Source organism: Pecten maximus, chromosome 13, assembly GCF_902652985.1.
Source record: "Pecten maximus chromosome 13, xPecMax1.1, whole genome shotgun sequence".
Lineage (NCBI taxonomy): Eukaryota > Metazoa > Mollusca > Bivalvia > Pectinida > Pectinidae > Pecten > Pecten maximus.
In genome coordinates, this window is record NC_047027.1 from 2,676,358 (window position 1) to 2,699,765 (window position 23,408).

Here is a 23,408-nt window from a genome sequence, read left to right on the forward strand (position 1 = left end):
CCTCTTGTTTGTTGTTTGAAACCTGGCAACTTACTCTTTGTCGCTTCCTCAATATGAGGCCGTGTACAAGAATTGATTGATGGCAGCATTGATCGGCAAAACAAACACCATAACCCACGCATAAACGCCGTGCGTCATCCGGTATCCAAATTTTGAAATCACCTCTGAAAAGTATAAGAAAAAAATTCTTATATATATTACTGATTGACTTATTACGTTGACATAACCTCCACCAACCATTTAATAATAGTGAATTACAGACATTATCTTAGAAGAATAATCTGAGAACGCACTCAATCTAAATCACTTCATACATATCCGTCAATAGTGGTTTGAAGGGTTACAGAAATTAAAAAAAAAACAGGTATAGTGACAGTATATTCTTAACCAAAATCCTAATGTCTTACGATGTGGCAAGTTTAATTAGTGTTTCACACTTGTAATTTATACATCCGAACTTTGTTATCTCGAAGTCAGTAGGGACATGATACAATTACGAGATGTCCCGAATATTCGAGGTAACCGAGTATATTAAAGATATATTATCAATGGGATGGGGATTCAAAATTGTACAAATTTTGAGGCAGACCCCCCCGAGGGGCGGGGCCAAATGTGTTCAATTTGGTATATTGATATAAACGACTTCTTCTCTGAATCCGAGCAATGGATATCGCTCATATTTGCCTGGTAGCATCACTATGGGGTGGGGATTCAAAATTGTACAAATGATGGGGCTGACCCCCGGGGCCTGGGGGGCGGGGCCAAATGTGGTCAATTTGGCTATATTGATATAAACGACTTCTTTTCTGAATCCGAGCAATGGATATCGCTCATATTTGCCTGGTAGCATCACTATGGGGTGGGGATTCAAAATTGTACAAAAGATAGGGCTGATCCCCCAGGGACCCGAGGGGTGTGGTCAATTGTGCTTTATTGATATAAACGACTTCTCTGAATCTGAGCAATGGATATCGCTCGTATTTGCCTGGTAGCATCACTATGGGGTGGGAATTCAAAATTGTAGAAGTGATGGGCTGACCCCCCAGGGGCCTGAGGGGTGGGGCCAAATGTGGTAAATTGGGCTATATATATAAATGAATTCATCTCTGAATCTGAGCAATGGATATCGCTCATATTTGCCTGGTATCATTATTGGTTAGGGATTTAAAATTGTACAAATGGTAAAGCTGAACCCCCAGGGGTCTGAGGGGCGGGGCCAAGAGGGGTCAATTTGGCTAAATTGATATGAACAACTTCACCTCTGAAACTAGGTAATGGATATTTTTAGCCCACCATCATCAGATGGTGGGCTATTCAAATCGCCCTGCGTCCGTGGTCCGTCGTCCGTCCGTCCGTCCGTCCCTCCGTCCGTCCGTCCGTAAACAATTCTTGTTATCGCTATTTCTCAGAAAGTACTGAAGGGATCTTTCTCAAATTTCATATGAAGGTTCCCCTTGGTGCCTAGTTATGCATATTGCGTTTTGAGACCAATCGGAAAACAACATGGCCGACAGGCAGCCATCTTGAATTTTGACAATTGAAGTTTGTTATCGCTATTTCTGAGAAAGTACTGAAGGGATCTTTCTCAAATTTCATATGAAGGTTCTCCTTGGTGCCTAGTTATGCATATTGCGTTTTGAGACCAATCGGATAACAACATGGCCGACAGGCAGCCATCTTGGATTTTGACAATTGAAGTTTGTTATCGCTATTTTTGAGAAAGTGCTGAAGGGATCTTTCTGAAATTTCATATGTAGGTTTCCCTTGGTGCCTAGTTATGCATATTGCGATTTGAGACCAATCAGAAAACAACATGGCCGACAGGCAGCCATCTTGGATTTTGACAATTTTAGTTTGTTATCACTATTTCTGAGAAAGTACTGAATGGATCTTTCTCAAATTTCATATGTAGGTTTCCCTTGGTGCCTAGTTATGCATATTGCGTTTTGAGACCAATCTGAAAACAACATGGCCGACAGGCAGCCATCTTGGATTTTGACAATTGAAGTTTGTTATCACTATTTCTGAGCAAGTATTTAAGGAAGCTTTCTCAAATTTCATATGTAAGTTTCCCTTGGTGCCTAGTTATGCAAATTGCATTTTGAGACAATCAGAAAACAACATGGCCGACAGGCAGCCATCTTGGATTTTGACAATTTAAGTTTGTTATCACTATTTCTGAGAAAGTACTGAATGGATCTTTCTGAAATTTCATATGTAGGTTTCCCTTGGTGCATAGTTATGCATATTGCGTTTTGAGACCAATCAGAACACAACATGGCCGACAGGCAGCCATCTTGGATTTTGACAAATGAAGTTTGTTATCACTATTTCTGAGAATGTACTGAATGGATCTTTCTCAAATTTCATATGTAAGTTTCCCTTGGTGCATAGTTATGCATATTGCGTTTTGAGACCAATCAGAAAACAACATGGCCGACAGGCAGCCATCTTGGATTTTGACAATTTAAGTTTGTTATCACTATTTCCGAGAAAGTACTGAATGGATCTTTCTGAAATTTCATATGTAGGTTTCCCTTGGTGCCTAGTTATACATATTGCGTTTTGAGAACAATCAGAAAACAACATGGCCGACAGGCAGCCATCTTGGATTTTGACAATTTTAGTTTGTTATCACTATTTCTGAGAAGGTACTGAATGGATCTTTCTGAAATTTCATATGGAGGTTCCCCTTGGTGCCTTGTTATGCTAATTGCATTTTGAGATCAATTGGAAAACAATATGGCCGACAGACCGCCATCTTGGATTTTTAGCCCACCATCATCAGATGGTGGGCTATTCAAATCGCCCTGCGTCCGTGGTCCCTCCGTCCGTCCGTAAACAATTCTTGTTATCGCTAATCCTCAGAAAGTACTGAAGGGATCTTTCTCAAATTTCATATGTGGGTTCCCCTTGGTGCCTAGTTATGCATATTGCATTTTGAGACCAATCGGAAAACAACATGGCCGACAGGCAGCCATCTTGGATTTTGACAATTGAAGTTTGTTATCGCTATTTCTGAGAAAGTGCTGAAGAGATCTTTCTCAAATTTCATATGTAGGCTCCCCTTGGTGCCTAGTTATGCATATTGCATTTTGAGACCAATCGGAAAACAACATGGCCGACAGGCAGCCATCTTGGATTTTGATAATTTAAATTTGTTATCGCTATTTCTGAGAAAGTACTGAAGGGATCTTTCTCAAATTTCATATATAGGTTCCCCTTGGTGCCTAGTTATGCAAATTGCATTTTGAGACCAATCTGAAAACAACATGGCCGACAGGCAGCCATCTTGGATTTTGACAATTGAAGTTTGTTATCGCTATTTCTGAGAAAGTACTGAAGGGATCTTTCTCAAATTCATATGTAGATTCCCCTTGGTGCCTAGTTATGATATTGCATTGTGAGACTATCGAAAACAACTGAAGGGATCTTTCTCAAATTTGATATGTATGTTTCTCTTGGTGCCTAGTTATGCATATTGCATTTTTGAGACCTATCGGAAACACATGGCCGACAGGCAGCCATCTTGGATTTTGACAATTGAAGTTTAATATCGCTATTTCTGAGAAAGTACTGAAGGGATCTTTCTCAAATTTCATATATAGATTTCCCTTGGTGCCTAGTTATGCATATTGCATATTGAGACCGATCGGAAAACAAACATGGCCGACAGGCAGCCATCTTGGATTTTGACAATTGAAGTTTGTTTTCGCTATTTCTGAGAAAGTACTGAAGGGATCTTTCTCAAATTTGATATGTATGTTTCTCTTGGTGCCTAGTTATGCATATGCATTTTGAGACCTATCGGAAAACAACATGGCCGACAGGCAGCCATCTGGATTTTGACAATTGAAGTTTAATATCGCTATTTCTGAGAAAGTACTGAGGGATCTTTCTCAAATTTCATATATTGATTTCCCTTTGTGCCTAGTTATTGCATATTGCATATTGAGACCGATCGGAAAACAAACATGGCCGACAGGCAGCCATCTTGGATTTTGACAATTGAAGTTTGTTATCGCTATTTCTGAGAAAGTACTGAAGGGATCTTTCTCAAATTTCATATGTAGGTTTCCCTTGGTGCCTAGTTATGCATATTGCATTTTGAGACCTATCGGAAAACAACATGGGCCGACAGGCAGCCATCTTTGATTTTGACAATTGAAGTTTGGTTATCGCTATTTCTGAGAAAGTACTGAAGGGATCTTTCTCAAATTTCATATATAGGTTCCCCTTGGTGCCTAGTTATGCATATTACATTTTGAGACCTATCAGAAAACAACATGGCCGACAGGCAGCCATCTTAGATTTTTAGCCCACCATCATCAGATGGTGGGCTATTCAAATCGCCCTGCGTCCGTGGTCCGTGGTCCGTCCGTCCCTCCGTCCGTCCCTCCGTCCGTCCGTCCGTCCCTCCGTCCGTAAACAATTCTTGTTATCGCTAATCCTCAGAAAGTACTGAAGGGATCTTTCTCAAATTTCATATGTAGGTTCCCCTTGGTGCCTAGTTATGCATATTGCATTTTGGGACCGATCGGAAAACAACATGGCCGACAGGCAGCCATCTTGGATTTTGACCATTGAAGTTTGTTATCGCTATTTCTGAGAAAGCACTGAAGGGATCTTCCTGAAATTTCATATCTAGGTTCCCCTTGGTGTCTAGTTATGCATATTGCATTTTGGGACCGATCGGAAAACAACATGGCCGACAGGCAGCCATCTTGGATTTTGACTGTTGAAGTTTGTTATCGCTATTTCTGTGAAAGTACTGGAGGGATCTTTCTCAAATTTCATATGTAGGTCGCCCTTGGTGCCCAGTTATGCATATTGCATTTTGGGACCGATCGGAAAACAACATGGCCGACAGGCAGCCATCTTGGATTTTGACCATTGAAGTTTGTTATCGCTATTTCTGAGAAAGTACTGAAGGGATCTTTCTCAAATTTCATATGTAGGTTCCCCTTGGTGCTTAGTTATGCATATTGCATTTTGGGACAGATTGGAAAACAACATGGCCGACAGGCAGCCATCTTGGATTTTGACAATTGAAGTTTGTTATCTCTATTTCTGAGAAAGTACTGAAGGGATCTTCCTGAAATTTCATATCTAGGTTCCCCTTGGTGTCTAGTTATGCATATTGCATTTTGGGACCTATCGGAAAACAACATGGCCGACAGGCAGCCATCTTTGATTTTGACTGTTGAAGTTTGTTATCGCTATTCCTGAGAAAGAACTGGAGGGATCTTTCTCAAATTTCATATGAAGGTTCCCCTTGGTAACTAGTTATGCATATTGCGATTTGAGAGTTACTAATCGGAAAACAACATGGCCGACAGGCAGCCATCTTGGATTTTGATAGTTGAAGTTTGTTATCGCTATTTCTGAGAAAGTACTGAATGGATCTTTCTCAAATTTCATATGTAGGTTTCCCTTGGTGCCTAGTTATGCATACTGCATTTTGAGACCAATCTGAAAACAACATGGCCGACAGGCAGCCATCTTGGATTTTGACAGTTGAAGTTTGTTATCGCTATTTCTGAGAAAGTACTGAAGGGATCTTTCTCAAATTTCATAAGTAGGTTCCCCTTGGTCCCTTGTATTGCATTTTTGGACCAGTCTGTCCTGAAAACAACCTGACAAACAAACAGCCATTATCGTTAAATCTCAATTTTTTTATATAGCTAGGATTCCCTTGTTTGAAAAGTACTGGAGGGATGTCTCAATTTGCACAGATTAGTAAAATGAAGGGAAAAGTAGAGAAAAGATCAATCTGACATGGAACCTATGAAGATCATTCAATGGTGGGCGCCAAGATCCCTCTGGGATCTCTTGTTCATATTTGACTGGTAGCATCCCCTTGGGTTAAGGATTCAAAATTGTTCAAATGACTGGGGAATTCATACAAAAATGGGATTTTCCTCGCGCAAGTGTGATTTATTAACAATTGTCTCCAAGATTGATATTGGGGCGACTCAATTCCCATCAAATCTTTGATACTCCTATCTGAAAGAGTTAATCCTATTTCTTTGGAATTTGGTATGTTGGTACATCATGGGACACTGGTCCCTCTGGTCCCCTCATTTTCAAGTTTTATCGAAATAGTCGCCATTTCCTGGCTTATGAATGGTCCAAATTTAGATAGTCTTATTTCAATAAGATAGGGGTAGTATGGGACAGCAAATTCAACTTTATGGGTTTCATTTTATTGGCAACAAGACAGTTTCACTTATTTTTGTTTAACGTCCTATTAAAATTACATTTAAGGACGTGCCTGGTTTTGGTGGTCGAGGAAAAGCTGGAGTACCCTGAGACTGCCCTGCAGGTAGGGCGTAAAAATTGTACCTGCTGCCCCCATTGCATGATCGTAAGAGGCGACTAATCTTGGGATCTTATCTTTTCTCTTCTCTCTTAACAACTGTCTTCTTCCTAATGTCTCCCTTGACAATGCCTCACTTTTGGCCTTTAGTTGAGCGTTCGCCCCTGTGAGGAAGGCTCTGGGTTCTGTCCCCTGGCCGAGACATACCAGAGTCTTTAAAAATGGTAGTTGCTGCTCCTGCTTAGCGCTCAGCAAATAAGGAGTGGGACGACTGGTTCGCCCGTTGTCAGTATAATGTGACCGGGTGGGGTGTGCTGCTGGGTGTCTTCGGCAGTATGCTTCAGTGAGGTAGCACTATAAATCGGCAAAATGAGACTTAACATGAACATACTGCAGCCTCCCAAAACACACATACGCACTCATCACACGCATGCATGTCGCACGCACGGGAGGCCGTCCTTAAATGACCTTAGCTGTTAATAGGACGTTAAACAAAATAAACCAAACCAAAGTACCCTGAGAAAAAACACCGATCTACGGTCAGTACCAGGTAACTGCCCCACGTGGGTTTCGAACTCGCAACCCTGAGATGGACAGCTAGGCTACCCTAGTGATAAAATGTTGGGACACCTTAACCACCCGGCCCCCGGAATTTGGGATCTAATCTTTTCTTTTCTTTCTTACAAACTTCCTAATGTCCCCCTTGACAATGCCTCACTTTTGGCCTTTAGTTGAGCGTTCGCCCCTGTGAGGAAGGCTTTAGGTTCGGTCTCCTGGCCGAGACATACCAGAGTCTTTAACAAGAGATCCCAGAGGGATCTTGGCGCCCACCATTGAATGATCTTTATAGGTTCTATGTCAGATTGATCTTCTCTCTATTTTTCCCTTCCTTTTACTAATCTGTGCAAATTGAGATATCCCTCCAGTACTTTTCAAACAAGGGAATCCTAGCTATATAAGAAATTTGAGATTTAACGATAATGGCTGTTTGTTTGCCAGGTTGTTTTCAGGACAGACTGGTCCAAAAATGCAATACAAGGGACCAAGGGGAACCTACATATGAAATTTGAGAAAGATCCCTTCAGTACTTTGAGAAATAGAGATAACAAACTTAAATTGTCAAAATCCAAGATGGCGGTCTGTCTGCCATATTGTTTTCCAATTGATCTCAAAATACAATAAGCATAATGAGGCACCAAGGGGAACCTCCATATGAAATTTGAGAAAGATCCCTTCAGTACTTTCTCAGAAATAGCGATAACAAACTTCAGTTGTCAAAATCCAAGATGGCTGCCTGTCGGCCATGTTGTTTTCAGATTGGTCTCAAAACGCAATATGCATAACTAGGCACCAAGAGAAACTTACATATGAAATTTGAGAAAGATCCCTTAAATACTTTCTCAGAAATAGTGATAACAAACTTCAATTGTCAAATCCAAGATGGCTGCCTGTCGGCCATGTTGTTTTCCGATTGGTCTCAAAACGCAATATGCATAAAGAGGCACCAAGAGGAACCTACATATGAAATTTGAGAAAGATCCCTTCAGTACTTTCTGAGAAATAGCGATAACAAACTTCAATTGTCAAAATCCAAGATGGCTGCCTGTCGGCCATGTTATTTTCAGATTGGTCTCAAAATGCAATATGCATAACCAGGCACCGAGGGGAACCTACATATGAAATTTGAGAAAGATCCCTTCAGTACTTTCTGAGAAATAGCGATAACAAACTTCAATTGTCAAAATCCAAGATGGCTGCCTGTCGGCCATTTTTTTCCCTGATTGGTCTCAAAACGCAATATGCATAACTAGGCACCAAGGGGCCCCTTCATATGAAATTTGAGAAAGATTCCTTCAGTACTTTCTCAGAAATAGCGATAACAAACTTCAATTGTCAAAATCCAAGATGGCTGCCTGTCGGCCATGTTATTTTCAGATTGGTCTCAAAATGCAATATGCATAACTAGGCACCAAGGGGAACCTTCATATGAAATTTGAGAAAGATCCCTTCAGTACTTTCTCAGAAATAGCGATAACAAACTTCAATTGTCAAAATCCAAGATGGCTGCCTGTCGGCCATGTTGTTATCCAATTGGTCTCAAAATGCAATATGCATAACTAGGCACCAAGGGGAACCTTCATATGAAATTTGAGAAAGATCCCTTCAGTACTTTCTCAGAAATAGCGATAACAAACTTCAATTGTCAAAATCCAAGATGGCTGCCTGTCGGCGATGTTGTTTTCCGATTGGTCTCAAAACGCAATATGCATAACTAGGCACCAAGGGGAACCTACATATGAAATTTGAGAAAGATCCCTTCAGTACTTTCTCAGAAATAGCGATAACAAACTTCAATTGTCAAAATCCAAGATGGCTGCCTGTCGGCCATGTTGTTTTCCGATTGGTCTCAAAACGCAATATGCATAACTAGGCACCAAGGGGAACCTTCATATGAAATTTGAGAAAGATCCCTTCAGTACTTTCTGAGAAATAGCGATAACAAGAATTGTTTACGGACGGAGGGACGGACGGAGGGACGGACGGACGGACGGACGACGGACCACGGACGCAGGGCGATTTGAATAGCCCACCATCTGATGATGGTGGGCTAAAAATGTTAGTTGTTATTCCTGCTTAACGCTCAGCATAAAAGGAGTGGGACGACTTGTTCGCCCGTTGTCAGTATAGTGTGACCGGGTGGGGTGTGCTGCTGGGTGTCTTCGGCAGTATGCTTCAGTGAGGTAGCACTATAAATCGGCAAAATGAGACTTAACATGAACATACTGCAGCCTCCCAAAACACACATACGCACTCACCACACGCATTCATGTCGCACGCACGGGAGACCGCCCTTAAATGACCTTAGCTGTTAATAGGACGTTAAACAAAATAAACCAAACCATCTGTCTATTGTAAAAATATAAATTTTGATATTACTAATTCAATTTTAAGCATAATGCTACGGAGTGAACACCCACCATATCATATTTTATGACTGAATTATTGAGATATAACTTACATATGCTATATTTACATGTACATATCAAAGACATGTTGTCATAAAGTTATGAATGGATTTGAACCCAATTTGGTCAGAGACATCCTTGGGGGAAGGGGAACAGATTTTGATATAGGAAATAAACCTTGCTAGGAACAGTTTTCTTAAATACCCTAGTTTTTAATTACAGGCTGTAGTGGACAAGGACATTTAAAGTTAACCAATGTTTTTACCGGATGGACAGGATGTGTCCACGACGCTAGAGTTCTGCGAAACTCAAAACTCTTTGTTGTGCTGGAGAACTTATTATACAGGACCACAGTATCTTTGCAGACAATGCATATCCTTTGAGAAACTAGCTAGTCACCCCATTTAATAATTTCGGAAACCTCACTCCCCAACCAGTGCGATTTAACAAACGTCTTTCAATGGTGAGACAAACTGTTGAACGTGCATTTGATCATCTTAAAGGAAGGTTTCGAAGACTTCAAAGTGTGTGACTACACAGCTGTGAGGAGGTTTGCAAACTGATCTACTGTGCCTGTATTTTGGATAATTTATGTATTGCAAATGAAGATGATGTTGAACGATACGTTTTTGAACAGGATGATCCGAACCAATGTGAGAACATATACCAAAATAGGCACAATGGTGTCCTCCGTAGGTTACGCTTAGTCAACATTATCTGATCAAGCACAATGACTTGAACCAGTATCATTATTGCATGTAGCACCAAATTTTGAAACTACCAACACTGCTTGGAATGTGTCAATGATATACATTCAGACTTGTCACATTGATACCTTTTGTTTACCAAACCATTTAATTTGTAGCTCATAGTCAGCCTTGAGTGTTTAAGTCAGACATTTTTATAGTATTTAACCTGATAATCAATTAAATAAACAAGAGGCCCATGGGCCTTAACGGTCACCTGATTTTTGAAATATTTCAGTAAATTTGAATGAAATAATGAATTTCAAAACAAATAAAACAAATGATAGTCAAAAATGTGATTTCCCTATAACTATAGTAAAGTTTATCCCCTCCCATGGGGAAAACGTGAGACCCCAGGTCTAGGAAATTCACAATTATGGTAAAGCACCTTAAGACCTTTCCATCTGTGAAGAGTATTTAATTCTACCTTATTTGGGCTGTAAGAAGAATATTTTTGAAATTTCAGTCAATTTGACCTTTTTTAAAAACTAGGGGCCTTTTGGAGCTCCCTCCGAGAAACAGCGATACGGAGAAAGGTTGAGCAGACTCGCGGAATCCTTACATCCTCTAGTGAAACGAGGGAATCTCGCCACGTTTTCCACTCTGCTTCGCGGTCTGATGGCAAGGGCTCGTCCCAGCCAACAGTTGAACCACACGCCATAAGATCCCGAAGGATAAGCTTTCCTCGAATCACTACCGGAGCAATGAGTCCCAACGGATCAAACAGACTGTTGACGGTGGAAAGCACACCTCGACGTGTGAAGGGTTGCGTATCGGGACACACTTGGTAGGTAAAGGTATCATTGTTTACGTTCCACACGAGACCTAGACTCCTCTGGAGGGGTATGATGTCCTTTCCTAACTCTAGACCCTTTAGTCCCTTGGCCAAGTCATTTGGCTGAAAGGCGTCAAGTACCTCCTTGCTGCTGGAAGTAATCTTGTGCAATCTCAGATTGCCTTCACGTGCTAGGGTCGACTGAGTGCGCTTCATGAGATCAATGCCTGTCTTGGCATCATCAGCAGAGACGAGTCCATCGTCGACATAGAAGTTTAGTGACACAAATTCCTTGACATCAGAGTCCGCGCTCTCGACAGATTTCCTTAGCCCAAAGGTGGCAACAGCCGGGGAGGGACTGTTGCCAAATACATGAACAGTCATCCTGTATTCAACTAACTCAAGTTCGGGATTATTGTCTCTGTGCCAGAAGAACCGTAGATAATCCCTGTGTTGTTCCTCCACGCGGAAACAATAGAACATGTGTTCTATGTCGGCAGTTATGGCGACCGGTCCTTTCCTGAAGCGCAACAGAATGCCTAGAAGACTGTTCGTCGTGTCCGGACCAGTGAGCAGAACATCATTCAGCGAAACATCTTCAAACTTCGCTGAAGAGTCAAATACACCTCTGATAGTGTCCGGCTTCTTTGGGTTATATACCCCGAACAATGGAAGATACCATCTTTCCTGGTTGTTTGCGAGCTCGGGCGCAATTTCCGCTTCCCCTTGTCCAGAATTTTCTGCATGAACTCCACCATGTGCTGTTTCTTGTTTTCATCCCGTTTCATACTAGCTAAGAGGGATTTTGCTCTCTTCGAAGCCAAAGGACGATTATCTGGAAGTCGCTCCCTGTTGACCTTGAAGGGAAGTGGGGCCACCCAGTTGCCCTCCTCATCCTTCCTGAATCCTGATTTCATTATGTCCATAAATTGTTTGTCCTGTATAGATAACCCTGGCTTGTTATCATCAAGTGTCTTACGGAAAACTTCGTCTCTAGTAAAGGATATATCCAAATCGTTGGGGCATGGCTGTAGCAGAGATGGCCTTCCATTATTAAGTGTATTGACCTTGTTAACGTTAACATGACTTGGTCTGTGTGCGTTACCAAGGCAGGTTTCGCCTACCACCACCCAACCAAGATGAAGTTTTTGCGCGAATGGTGAGTTAGCACCACCGAGGCGCTGGTCTAGAACGTGATGAACTATCGGAAGATCGCGTCCAATGAGTAGTGCAATGTCTGAATCGGGGTCTATAGGTGGGATAAGACCCTCCAAGTCCTGAAGGTGGGGAAAATGTCTAGTCACTTCCGGGGAAGGAATTTCCTGTCTCATGTTGGGTATAGCATCACACTCAATGATGTCGGGAAGTTCTGTCTTGAACGTACCATCCATTGACTCGATAATGTACCTGGATGCCAACCTGCCTGTGGTAACATGGCTGCCAGAACAGGATGACATAGCATATTCCATATCCGGTCCATTTTCATCGAAATAGTTAAAAAGCGACGATCGCCCAAGTGTTCTGTTGCTCTGGTCATCAAGGATGGCATACAACCTCTTGACCTTGCTTGGATTATCCGGATGGTAAACTTGAACTAGCACGACCTTACCACACGATTTACTAGTGTTTTCCCTTTGGCCGCATACTTGGGTACAAATACCCACGACAGTACCTTGAGTTTTCGGACTAGAGTCTCCACCTCCTTGCCTTTGACCCTCCCCTCCATGACCTTTAGAGGCTGATTTGTTGGCGTTGATGTGAAGTGCCGAGGGATGGTCCTTACTACCACATGCATCACACTGAACGGGCGCGGTACAACTCTTAGCTAAATGTTTCTGAGGACCACAACACTTGAAACATATTCCGTTTGAGAAAAGAAATTCCATTCGTTCTTTAATAGGTTTGGTGCGGAAAGAACGGCACTTGTTCAAGGAGTGGTTGGTCTGATGGAGTGGACAGGTGTCCTCTGTAGCCCTGGGTATACCCGTTTCAGTCTTCCTCGACGTGACCTTCGTTTGTGTGACTCGACCCCTCGACTCATTTCTGACATCTGAGGTGGAGATATCATATTCAAAACTGGGGTCGTTCCTTATCCTTGCTACGTTCCGCAAGAATTTGTTGAAATGTGAGAATGGTGGATATGTGACTTGATGCTTTTGCTTGTACTTACAGCCTCTGTGGTCCACTTTTCCTGGAGGTATGTAGGGAGTTTACTGACAATAGGGTTCACCCCCGATGTTGAATCATAATAAGCAAGCAGCGCGCTATACCTAGCGTCCTCCTTCAATGAGGCTATCTCTGATACAATATCTGAGAGTTCAAAAAGGCGATGACGATCCTTGTTGTTGCTAATTCTTTGAAATGAGCTTAATTTCCTTTTAACAGATGCCTCGACCGACTCTGGACTCCCATATTTGTCCTGTAGCCTCTCCCAAATGAGTCTCACTCCGTTTTCAGGATTGCTGGCATTGGCTGCTCGCATTGTGAGTGCAAACTTTGCGGACTCTGGGCCCAACCACTTCACCAAAAGATCAATCTCCTCCTGTGGTGATAAACTCAAGTCACTGATAATCGCGCTGAAACTGGCCTTCCATGTCCTGAAGTGTTCTGGTATGTCGTCGAAATTGGTAAAACGCAGTAAGAGTAGATCTTTCTTGGCCAGATACTTAGTGAACACCGAGCATATATCCAAGTATGGAGGCGTAGTGGTACAGGTGTGTGGCAATGAGGTAGTCACGGGAGGATGTGCGTCTGAGGGAAGAGTGGTTTGTAGACTCCCAAAATGCTGAGATGTGCTGGGTGGAATCTGAGTGATCAAAGTGGGGCCTTCATTAGTTGTAAAGGGCGTACTGGTAGCAGTCGGAGCTGCCATTCTGTCTATAAGGCAGGGTTTCGCGTCACCATGACCTTGACACAACGCCTGATCCCTAGGATGGTAAGGAGTAACATAAGGGTTCATTCCAGGAGGAGGTTGATGTTGTAGGTCATTATTAAGAGGTTGCCAGTTGGGGGCAGGGTTGAATCGATTAAACCTCAGGTCTTGTAATGGAAGGGTTGTATCCTGAATACCTTTATCCCCTTTAGTATCGGTGCTGTCGGGTTCCCCCTGATCGGATTGTTGTTCTATAAACTTGGAAATTCTATCATGTTTTTCTGGAGCTGTCTCCTGTCTTATAGATAACGCCCGAGATGATTGGTGCGAACATATTGAACTCCCCTCTGTGAACTCCATAACAGCCTTGAGTTCAGCCTCCGCTTCATCGGCTTCTCTCTGTGTATTTAGAATCGTCAGCTCAGCCTGAAGATTCGCTTGCTTCTTCGCGATCTCGGCTTCCTGTTTAGCAAACCTGAGTTTGACCTTTGACCTCTCCGCCCTAGCCTTAGACTTCAGGAGAAGAGTGGTAACAGTACTTGATGTCGTAGAGTTTCTCGTGCTGCTGTGTGTCCGAGACGCAGAGTCGAGAGCCTGAGGGGATATGTTCATGTTATCGGGTACCTGAGTGTGATTTCTGGATGGGGTGCGTGCCTGAGACACTGAGTCAAGAGCTTGGGAGGGTGTATTCACATTATCGTGTACGTTTACGGGCTGCCGTACATGTTGGTTCTGTTTTGTGGACATTTCACTAAGAAAATTTAAAACTTGGTCGTCAATGCTTGACTCAATAAGGCGTTGACAAGCTAATTCTCTCTCGCTATCTTGCGATCTCACCCTGAGAAGGTATGATGTGAATTCCGTAGATAATACTGTGTATTTGCAGTGCGTCTCCTTAAGTCTTTTAAGGAATTCCTGTACATTATCAGTGTCTGCACTGTCTAACTTGTCAGCGATTGACAATAGAGAGTTAATTTCATGTTTAATGTCAGATAAACGCTCCACATGGAACCTCACCAATTCCTCATATGTGGTTTGACCCTTCTCAGATAGTTGCCGAACTCGCGTTAGTCTGTGGGCTTCCATTCCCTCTACGTAATGGGCGGTATGGCTCATCGTAGAACAGATCTGTGGGGTTGTGTTACCGAGAGTTTTCACTGTACTGTTTCATCAGTCGTTTATTACATTGCAGTATACAGACCCCCGGAGAGGGTGAAAACCTACAACAATACAAACAGAAACACATATACTAACACATGTTTCTGGTAGAAATAATCGGAACTAAAATCTTGAAAACTGGACATTCGTGAATGAATCGCTATTAACCAATTCGAACTATAAATCCGATAAATACGCGGATGTAATTAAACAGAAAACATATTCAGTGTATAAATGATAATGTTCAGTCACTGTCATTACGATATTGTACCTACTCTTTGGGATATAACCCTTTCAAAGTCCTGGATAGGCAAATAAAAACACATGCCGACTTGGGCGGAAGTTGATAACTAAACACAATATTACTCCACCCGCGCTCTCGCGGTGGGCTGCGCGTAAACGAACCAACAAGCTGCGCGTAAGCGAACCAACACTGAGACGAATGTTCCTTCACACTTTTCTTTGAACTTGCTGCCTTAGTTGACAAAGATTTTGGCTGTGTTCGTTGTTCATGTGTGCTGGCTGCACTATCAATCTGGTAGGATGGCTTTGTACTCTCTCTTGTCCCATAGACTTCTTCAAACATCTCTCTTTGTCTGAAATGTTTGGCTTCTGTGCCTGTTCCAGAGTCACCACTTCTTTCCACCTTTTCTTTAGGCTGTAGTATTTATTCATTGCTAGTTAATTATGTTACACTTGCGTGTACTTTTAGTGCTTCGGATATTTCTAGCAACAAAGATGAATGATTTTTTGATTCATTAAAGCAACTGTTCCTGTCATGATGCAAGGAAACAAGCATGTCCTCTTGGTCACCAGTCCAAATGTGTAATTTAGAGGCTATTGGCTGAAGATGAACTTGTAGATGCTGATGATGAACTGTAAATGGTCGAGGATGAACTTGAAGATGATGTTGCCTGTGGTTGGTTGTTAAGTGACACTTTAGATGTTGACTCTGGCATTAAACTTTTTACAAGCGCACCTTTGATTGATGGATCTGAAAAATAATTATATGCATGATTTACCCATTCAGCTATAACGATTATATGATAAATGAACAAAAACAAATGACTGATGCTCTATATTAACCTCTTCATTTTTCCAAGTTGGTATAGCGCATTCATATGGCTCCTAAATTTTAATCAAAACATTTGACTCTGGTAACATTAGTTCATTAGAAGCAACATCTTAGTACAGTACATTCCTCTTGTTGTTCGACAAAAATACTGGTATTAAGTTAGTGAAATTAAGACATGTGTTTTTTTCCACTAAATCTAGTGCATTTAAGACCTTCATAACCAAAAGTAAGCTTTTTCGTGTACTTATTAAGTACATAGGAAGGTGTTTCAATATACAGTGACGTGCTAAAAGTCTTTCAGTGTTTTTTATATTTTGCTATATATTCTTTGTATTTTCAATGATTTTTCCTGACTGTTTATGGATCGTTTTTAATCCAGATTCACATTTACTGTACAGTATCGCTGTAATATCTCAGAAAATTGACAAAATATCATTCATATCGACGATCAATTATCAATACATTACAATTTTATCAAATATATACATTTAAAACAGTATACATTAACGTGAAAGAAAAAAAAATGAAATAAAAATTAACCACGGTAAGACAGTCTATCAAAGTATCAATATATATCTGATGAGGTTGCATTGCAAATCTGCCTGTATCAGTCAACATCAGCTAACATTTCCACATAAGAACCCCATTCTCCGCAAGCTTCCATTTGCATATTATCATACGGTACAAACAAATGTCCGGAATGTCCTGTCGACGGATCGATCCGATATAGAAATACGGTACAACAACCAAGCAATTTATATATTTTTTCCGGAAGTGACGAAACTCATACTAGGGTACAGTTCCCGCTCACTGGTCGTAACTGCGCTGCAGGTAGGGCGTAAGAATTGTACCTGCTACCCTCATTGCATGATCATACGAGGCGACTACTTTCTTCTTCCTAACGTCTCCCTTGACAACGCCTCGCTTATGACCTTTAGTTGAGCGTTCGCCCCGTTGAGGAAGGCTTTGTGTTCTGTCCCCTGGCCGAGATTTGGTTTGGTTTGGTTTATTTTGTTTAACGTCCTATTAACAGCTAAGGTCATTTAAGGACGTCCTCCCTTGAGTCTGACGTGCATGCGGGTGTTGAGTGCGTATGTGTGTTTTGGGAGGCTGCGGTATTTTCGTGTTAAGTCTCCTTGTGATAGGCCGGAATTTTTGCCGATTTATAGTGCTACCTCACTGAAGCATACTGCCGAAGACACCCAGCAGCACACCCCACCCGTTCACATACTGACAACGGTCCGACCAGTCGTCCCACTCCAAATATGCTGAACGCTAAGCAGGAGCAGCAACTACCATTTTTAAATGTCTCGGTTATGGGACAGAACCCACAGCCTTCCTCACAGCGACGAACGCTCAACTAAAGGCCAAAAGTGAGGCATTGTCAAGGGAGACATTAGGAGTTCAGAAAGAATATATAAGAGATCCCAGAGGGATCTTGGCGCCCACCATTGAATGATCTTCATAGGTTCCATGTCAGATTGATCTGTTCTCTACTTTTCCTTTCATTTTACTTATCTGTGCAAATTGAGACATCCCTCCAGTACTTTTCAAACAAGGGAATCCTAGCTATATTTTGAGATTTAACGATAATGGCTGTTTGTTTGCCAGGTTGTTTTCAGGACAGACTGGTCCAAAAATGCAATACAAAGGACCAAGGGGAACCTACTTATGAAATTTGAGAAAGATCCCTTCAGTACTTTCTCAGAAATAGCGATAACAAACTTCATTGTCAAAATCCAAGATGGCTGCCTGTCGGCCATGTTGTTTTCAGATTGGTCTCAAAACGCAATATGCATAACTAGGCACCAAGGGGAACCTACACATGAAATTTGAGAAAGATCCCTTCAGTACTTAATGAGAAATAGCGATAACAATCTTCAATTGTCAAAATCCAAGATGGCTGCCTGTCGGCCACATTTGTTTCCGATTGGTCTCAAATTGCAATATGCATAACTAGGCACCAAGGGAAACCTACATATGAAATTTGAGAAAGGTCCCTTAAGTACTTTCTCAGAAATAGCGATAACAAACTTCAATTGTCAAAATCCAAGATGGCTACCTGTCGGCCATGTTGTTATCCGATTGGTCCCAAAATGCAATATGCATAACTAAGCACCAAGGAGAACCTTCATATGAAATTTGAGAAAGATCCCTTCAGTACTTTCTGAGAAATAGCGATAACAAGAATTGTTTACGGAAGGACGGACGGACCCACGAAATGGTGTTGATGTGACCTTAAATTCTTTAAATAATGTGACTATGTGTCGAGTTCTAACGAAATGATATTTATGTGACACTTCTCTGTACTTATGTGACAGTCACTCAAAGCATGTGACCTTTACTCCATAAGTCATGCGACCATTCGTCCATAAGTCATGTGACCACTCATCCATAAGTCATGTGACTATTTGCCTTTCAATTATGTGACCATGTATCCATAAGTCATGTGACCATTAATTCATAAGTGACGTGACCATTAGTGCAAAAAATGTACTTCATATACTGTAGGGTTCTCACCATGTGGATGAACATAAATAAACTTGAACTAATGTTCAAAGGAAGCAAGAGGCCTAATGGTCCTATATTGCTCAGATCAACACAAACACTTTCTCAGTACCCTGCGTTTTATTAACACAAATTGCTTTTAGTTTTAAAGGAAAGGCAGTCCAGGATGAATGATATTACATGTATATTTTGACGTTTTAATATTCCTTTAGGTAGCATTTAAATTATTACCGGAATTCGGAAAGAGATAGGGGTTCCCCTGCACTATCCCCGATTTGTGTCTGCCATCAGTGTCTGCCAGATAAGTTAAGACTCTTCCCACATCTGGGGGGATTATAACAGGTACTGGTCTTCCTCTCTAGAATGAACAATTCCGAAAAAGGACCATTAAAAATGATGACATCCAGTTTATCAAAACAATGTTATACAATGTTTGAATAGTGAGTACAAAATCGCCTCTTACGATCATGCAATGGGGGCAGCAGGTACAATTCTTAAGCCCTACCTGCAGGGCAGCCCTGGCCGAGACAAGTCTATTAAACAATAGGCCAAATGGGCCTGTATCGCTCACCTGGCTTTACAGCAAATTTGCAGTTGATTGAGGATATTTCTACAGATACTATGCTGATAACAAATTTATTCAAATATCAGAGTAAGCTAGGTTTATTCATGTGTATAAATGTTCTAGTCCTTCATCCCAGCATACTGTTGGCCTAATATTGGGTCTTGGTGAATCTTGGCTATCGCAAGATTTAAAAATATTTCACCCCTGTGGCCTTGAATGTAGGTCAATGTCATTCATTTGAACAATCTTGGTAGCCCTACACCCCAGCATGCTACAGACCGGCCCAATATAAAGACCATGGGTTGATTGATTATTGAGAAGTCGTTTGAAGATTATAGCCTATTTGACCCATGTGACCTTGAATGAAGCTCCAGGTCATTTATGTGAAAAAACTTTTTTTTTTAAAGTTTTACTACAAGAAGGGATTGTCTTACTCCATAGGGACTCTATTGCCAATTATCAGCACCCTAGTACAATTATACAATGGTGTAATAATACCTGTCAACACTTGCACCAAAAACTTAACGATTTATTTTTTAAAATCCGTTGGTTTGAACAAGAGGCCCAAGGGCCTTAACGGTCATCTGACTCTAAATTAAAGACCCTTATACTATTGTAGTATGCATTCTCTGTAGCAGGTATAGTGGCACTGTTGGCCATGGTGACCATCTTGGAATAACTCGAAAAATAACACTCGATCAAGACTATCTCAGGATCATTTCTGGTAAGTTAGAGCTGAATCCCACAGGTGGAATTTGATATAGGTGTTATTCCGGAAAACCATGATTGCGCAATGTTACAAAATGGCCACCGTGGCTGCCATGTCAAAAGTTTTTACAAGACCGAAAAAAAATAACACTTTGTTGGCACTCCTTTCTTAACATCCTCACCAATTTCCAGCTCAATCGCACCAGTGGAACTGGAGAAGTTTAAAATGTGTTTTTCAAGATGGCGGCCATCTTGGATTTCTGACAGACCTGAACAATAACAACACTTGGTAAGGACCATCTCAGGATCATGTCTGGTAAGTAAGAACTGAATCCCACTGCTGGAATCTGAGAAGTTTGAGATAGGTGTTGTTCAGGAAAACCATGATTGCGCAATAATGTTAGAAAATGGCCGCCATGGCTACCATGTCAAAGTTTTAACGAGGTCGAAAAATAACAACACCTTGTTGACTCTCCTTCCTAAACATCCTCACCAATTTCAAGCTCGATGGCACCAGTGGAACTGGAGAAGAAGTTTAAAATGTGTTTTTCAAGATGGCGGCCATCTTGCATTTCTGACAAACCTGAAAAATAACAACACTTGGGTAGGACCATCTCAGGATGATTTCTGGTAAGTAAGAACTGAATCCCACTGTCTGAATTTGAGAAGTTTGAAATAGGTGTTGTTCGGGAAAACCATGATTGCGCAATCATGTTACAAAATGGCTGCCATGTCAAAGTTTTTACGAGGTCGAAAAATAACACTTTGTTGGCTCTTCTTCCTTAACATCCTCACCAATATCAAGCTCAATGGCACCAGTGGAACTGAAGAAGAAGTTTAAAATGTGTTTTTCAAGATGGCTGCCATGGCGGTCATCTTGGATTTCTGATAGACCTGAAAAATAACAACACTTCCTCAGGACCATCCCAGGATCATTTCAAGCAAGTTTCAGCTCAATCTCACCAGTGGAACTTGAGAAGAAGTTTCAAATGTGTTTTCAAATTGGCGGCTGTGGCGGCCATCTTGGATTTCAGACTGACCCGAAAAATAACAACACAAAATGTGAAAAGTTTACGCGCGGCGCACGACGAGGGACCCTTCGGGTCAGATGACCTAAAAACCAACGCCGTTGCCGGAGTGACAGTATAAGCTCTCCCTCTTCTTCGAAGACGAGCTATACTTACTTTTTAACCGAACATTAATGTTCGGTTATTGCCATCAAGAAATATGACCATATTTGGTAACCACATTCACCAATACGCCATCTACTGTCTGTTTCAATGAAATATGGCTGCCCCCATTGCCTTACGCTTCAAATGATTTACCTGCAAAAACATCTTCGTTTTATATAGTAGTTTTACCGAAATGTTGAAATATATTCAGTAGATATTTTCAAGATGCATACGATTTGAGAAATGCATAACGCTAGCGAAATGTTAAGACTAAATGAACCTGAACTTTGCGAATAACTCCAGGTCAATATATTTATGTAAACAACTATTGCGCAGGCGCATTCGTCTCCGGATGTTTAGAAAGTTTTGCTCTTCCGTGTTCATTCGAAAACGGCTGACATTATAGCATAGGTCTGCAAATATGTTAACGGTGTTTGCGAGAAAGAACTGTACATATGTATAGACTTACAATTAGGTGGCATTTGTGGTCAGGGTGACTGGTCATAGTGTTAACGTTGTCATCGATTTCCAGATACCAATTTCCTTTTACGAAAATGACCAATAAATCAAATGCAAATGATAACATCTTATTATTTACACGGGATTGCTTGTTGTAGGCGATATACATGTACTTGGAACGTATTTACTGTTGTAAGGGAGGTAACTGCAAGATTACGGAAATCAAAAGTTAAACCAATTTGATTGGTCGATTCTTCCATGACTTTGGCAGGGGGTTTACAATCGAAGTGACAGATAACTACGGCAATATTCGGATGATATCAACAATAACATTTTTGGATACGTGTGGTTGGCAGTTGTCATGTTTAAAATGAACAATTATATAGCTTGTTTTTTTTCCGGCAAAGACGAGAATATTTACTGTAACGGACCACAGGTGAAGCGGACTTGGAAATACCGAAACGAAGAAAAATGGGGCTTAATTATAATATAAATTGGCATTATTTTCAGAGGATTGACCAAAATATATGTTCTTCAATGCCTAATTGTATCATATATAATATATTAGAGGTTTATTTGACCGAATTTTAAATTAATTATTCATTTGCGAATCGCGGTCCGATTGTCGTTAGAGTTGAATTACCGAAATGGTCGATAGTGGACCCAAAATCGATAGTTTTACGAGAATTTTTTCGATTGTGACGAACTACTGAGACGGTTCATGTTAAGTCAATCTGATTAAAATCAGCTGTTACATGGCTACGTTTACTATGCACTACGTCTACAAGGTAATTTTTTTTAAAGACGGAAATCCGGATTATCTAAAAACAAATGCAAAAATACTCACTTAATTTGATATTCAGCCGTTAATTGTTATCTGTAGTTTTATAACTTCTGATATATTGTGATTGATACTCTATATAATATTGCTGTGGAACTTGTGTTATTTTTCTAACAAAATCATTTTAATAATTTGTTAATTTAGAATTTTCATCAAGTCTATATATGACTTCACAAATTATGTGGTGTCTGAAGATCTGAATGAAGTTAATAAACGATGTATGAAATTATTTTTATGAAATATTCAAGTCACAGATCATTCTCTTTTAAAAATATTGATTTCAGGTCCATTTTGGTAATTCAACTATGACGGCAATCAGGCCTCGAAGGCGAATGATTACAAAAATTTTAAATACGTCTCGGTCAATAAACCCCTAATATTTTACAAATAATTAATTTTGACATTGGAGAACATATAATTGTGACAATTCTCTAATATAAGCACTGGTAGAAAGTACAGATAGAGCTTCATAAATATATTATCAAAATTACTAATTACCCCGGTAAATAAACATTTTACATAAACCTCCCATGACTGATGGTGAACTTAAACTTGCAAATCTCCTGTGTCATTCCAATTTTGATATGTGTAAATATATACACGTACGGTATATATATAGAAATAGAGAAAGGAATTCTTGGTAAAGTGGAAGGACGGGAACAAGTTCTTTGGAACCACAGAACAACATTCTAGATGAGGGTCTTTTGAAAGCTTTTTACCGGATATGAACTTAAATAATGCAACAACAAATAAACTTGTATAAACAAATAAATTGGTTTTGTGTTGTTTCTGAGTGATTGTCATGGTACTTATAGAGACCTGGTCAAGAGAGAAAGGCTTTTTAAGAAATAGACAAACTATCCATAGAGGAACAACAACAAGAATCATCTTATTATAAATGTATATTTAGTTAACGAAGGTAAAAATAATGGAACGGTATATTATACCACAAGGACATGTGTTAGTCAATTTGCATTTGGACCTTGCCAGGTGCGTTTAACACCTGTTCAGGGTTTTTAGGGCTAGATTTGAGTTTATTAAAAAAAAAAACTTAAAATTCTGTAAAAATGACACCCTCTGAACAATGAGGGTGTCCCTCTTACTGAATCTTAATACAGCCTTCAAACCTGTATTATGAGTTTTTAAGTCCATCAAATATATATATATATTATGTTGGCGCTTCTATGAAACTGTAGAGTACGGTTTGTGTTCTGACGATGCAGTGTTGTTTGAGTTCCCCGCGC

General features: G+C 40.7%; 1 pseudogene; it reads left to right on the forward strand.

The window, feature by feature from the left end:
* The first annotated feature begins 1,245 nt into the window (after positions 1 to 1,245).
* On the forward strand, positions 1,246 to 10,214 carry LOC117341404 (annotated as a pseudogene).
* Positions 10,215 to 23,408: the final 13,194 nt, after the last annotated feature.